This window comes from Sorex araneus, chromosome 2 (assembly GCF_027595985.1).
Source record: "Sorex araneus isolate mSorAra2 chromosome 2, mSorAra2.pri, whole genome shotgun sequence".
NCBI lineage: Eukaryota > Metazoa > Chordata > Mammalia > Eulipotyphla > Soricidae > Sorex > Sorex araneus.
The window spans coordinates 10,047,681-10,051,415 of record NC_073303.1 but is presented as its reverse complement, the minus strand read 5'-3'; positions in this window follow the sequence as shown (position 1 = coordinate 10,051,415).

The window sequence follows — 3,735 nt, the reverse complement described above, 5'->3', positions numbered from 1 at the left end:
AAATAAAAGAGAAAGATTTTGAGATTTTTAGGGAAAAATACACGGTGTTTTTATTCTTGTATCCTGTTCAAAGGAATATGTTTTAAATTCTGTAAGGGATGAAATTTTGATTGTTTTCCTCATTATTTCCAATAACCTAGAATGTTGCTAAGCTTTAGTAGATACCTAATAGTTTTGCATTAAATGAATGAATATAAAGACTCCAAGAAATTACCATGAATGAGGAACCTGCTTTAGAGGGAAATTACTTAATATCAAAGACCATACACTGTCCAGTTAACTCCATATAGTGGATTCAGTTTTATGAAATAAATATTTGGCCTAGGTAAATTCACAACAGTGTTTTCTTAGAAATTAAAATCCTTATGAGCATGAAAATGTGGAAATAATCCCCATTCAAGCTCCCTTACAGTGACTTGTGAAAATGTTTGGAGAATACAGTCAGAACAAAAGCAGTTCCTCCCAGATCCTAGGACAGGTTTATGTGACTCACAAGAGTAAATACAGGCTCAGTTTCGAGAAATAAAGAATATAGATAGTTTTAGTAAAGAACAGTATTCACTTAAGAAACAAAGCGCATTATCTACTTTCATCAGGCATCTCCCATCCTGACTGATTCCTCCAGCCATTATTTTCTTAGTGATCCCTTCTCTATTTGGGGAGGGTGGGAAAGTGGGGGTATATCAGGGATATTGGTTGTGGAGAATGTGCACTGGTGGAGGGATGGGTGTTTGATCATTGTGTGATTGTAACCCAAACATGAAAGCTTGTAACTATCGCAGGGTGATTCAATAAAATTTTTTTTAAAAAAAGAAAACAAAGTGTACATATTGCTCTCACTTCTGTGATAAAACACACACACACAGACACACACAAAATAGCATGAGACTAAAGCCCGAGACAGGAGAAATGAGGACTGTTCCATCTTTAGAAGCTTGTCAGAAGTGTTTGTTGAAGCAGGGTGTGTGAGGGGATGTGAGGACAGAGAAGAGATCTTTGTGACAATGATAGCTGGAGATGTTCACTTTGGATGTAAACAAGTGCTGAAAGGAGGGACACAGATATAAATGGTAATCTCCAGTATTTGTTTTGCAAACCATAATGCCCAGAAGTGAATAGACATACATAAACGACAGACAGACAGAGAAGAAAAGTAAAAGTTTCTCCTGTAGAAATGGGCTGGTTAGGGTGGGGGTATGGCAGGATGGAAACTGGGGACATTGGAGGTAAGAAATGTACATTGTTGAAGGGACAGTGTGTTGAGAAATTTTATGACAAAGTGAATATTGAGCAACTTTGTAACTTTATGTCTTATGGTAAGTAAAATAAAGGAAAAATTCAACTGAGTGTACATATATGGTAAGAATGAGTAGCATTGTTCCTAAGTAAGACAGCTCAAAGCAACTGTACACAGTCAGTCAAAATGTAGCATAAACAGAGAAAGAAGAACTATTTGTTTCCAATTTCTAATTTATACGCCTGTGAATGCAGAATGTGGATGTTCGATGTGTTCGGTGGCTGAGAGCCGCCTCCCAGGTCTCTCCCAGCAGATGAACAAATAGACAGGGTACCACAATTTAATCATCCTTATGGCATGTCTAATGCAGAGCTGTTAGAATACTTACAGACCATCTGTAGCGGTTGAGGAATATGACTACATGTAGGTGTGATTGATAATTTACAGAGGTAAACTGTTTCAGTGGAGGCGATTTTTTGGGGAGGATTAACTCAAGGAGACCCTGTCTCCCAGTAACATCCATATTGCTTTTCTATTTCCCTTCCGTTGCACATATTAAAAAGTTAAGTTTACTTCTGTTGGTATACAACATCCCATAGTCTCAGACCTAGCTAGACTTGGATTTAAATGTCCTTACTTTTACATTAAAGGACTATACTTAGGGTGTGTAACTGACTTTGATCCTGTTTCCGTTGACTAAGTTAATTTGCATATTCTGCCTATGTGGCTGAATATCATTGGTTAGAACATCAACCTACTTACTAAAATTGGGCCAAACACAAGAACCTCCAGAGACAGTTATGTGATCCTCCCCCAAAATATACACTTCTTCTTCGAGTGAAATGCCTCCAACTGTTAAGTAAAACTGCAACATTGTTGCAAAATACTTCTTAATAATACTTGAAATTATTTAGATAAACACAGTAAAGAAATATAGATTCCAAGACTTACTTCTCTAGGTTCCTAGGGAAAGCCCTCTGGACTTTTTACTGGAAATCCCAGACTAGATCCCCACTACAGGAGAGCTTATCCATCCAATTGGAGGTCCTGACTATTAAATCATGATTGTTTGCATTAAGACTGTGCTCTTATGCTTTCTTGACTGTCGCATCTCAATGTCAGGGTAGCGAATCTGCTTGTCCTGGGTCCATCCAAATCCCACAGTGGAGCTTCCATTAGTGGGATGTTAGGAACTATGGCAACCAAAGCCCGAGTCAAGTATGGCTACCCAAGAGTAGATATATCTGAGTCAATCAACGACCAGATGTAAGGAATACAGCATTAACTATCTTTCTGTGTTTATGTGAAGAGTATTACTCTATAGTAAAATGAAAAATTATAGAGAAAATAGAAAAGCAAGTAGTTAGCTGACAATACTAAGTCCAAAATGACCAGAAGTGTTCACTTAGTCACTAATACAAAGGAAAGGTTGAAGATAAACTTGGGGATTAGAGGTTCTCAGGAGAGCACTGCTGCTTCTCTGGGCCAGGAAAAGGGGCAATTGATTGATGAAGCCTAAAACACTTCGGGTTAATATCCAACAGTGATAGAAATAGGGTGAATTAATAAGGAGAGAAGACACAGCTGCAGAATATTTATTCTTTTGAAGGGGGAGCATGTGCAATGGTAGGGTGTTCCCCCACACAGCTGTGCTCCTGGTTCTGCATCAGGAACCAAAATCTCTCATGGATTGGGGACACGTATGTGGAGCTGGGGATCAAACTCTGCTGGGCTGTGTAAAGACAGAGAACTAAAACTTATGTGCTCTCTCTTCAGCCATGAATGTTGCTTTTTTCTCAAGGGTCCCATTGACTGACCCAGAAAATTTCCAGTCTCACGTGGCAGTGTAAACTGAGCCTTTGCTCAGCCAAGATGCTGGAAATTTCAGGGGATCCACCAAGAATGGGGACCTGTTTGTCTCTTCTTAGCCTACTCTGTCAACTTAAAGAAAATTCTTCTGCACTTGACATAAAGGAATTAGCTGGACTGATTTCAGAATTTTCAGGGTCCCCTAAAGGAAGAAGGCAGAGTGCTTTTCCTGCTCTCTGACAGGCCTATGTGAAGAAACAAAGAGAAATCTCCTCTCCTGTATCCCTTTTATGTTTTCTATCTTTCCTCTTTATCTCTTTTGATTTTCTGAGTGTCTGTTCCTCCTGTTGGCAAGTTGTAAAATGATTAGCTAAATGATCTAGACATCTGGGTGCCCCTTTTCTTCTCCCTCCAGCTTCCTCATAACAATAGGATAATAAATAGGTATTCAAGAGAGGATTTGTGTTTCTCCAGAGAGAGCTGAGGTTACCCTTTAAAATAAAAATAAGGAACTGGACATTTCGAGTTGAGGTACAGATAAGCCCCAGAATGGCTAGTGTCTCACTTGTGTTTGCAAAGCTGATGCTCCTACTGGATCCTGGGGTGGAGAGGGGACTCCTGAATGCTAAGATACAGATGATGCATTCTTGTACCTGGCTGTAGAATTCAAGATAAGCTCAAGAATTGGG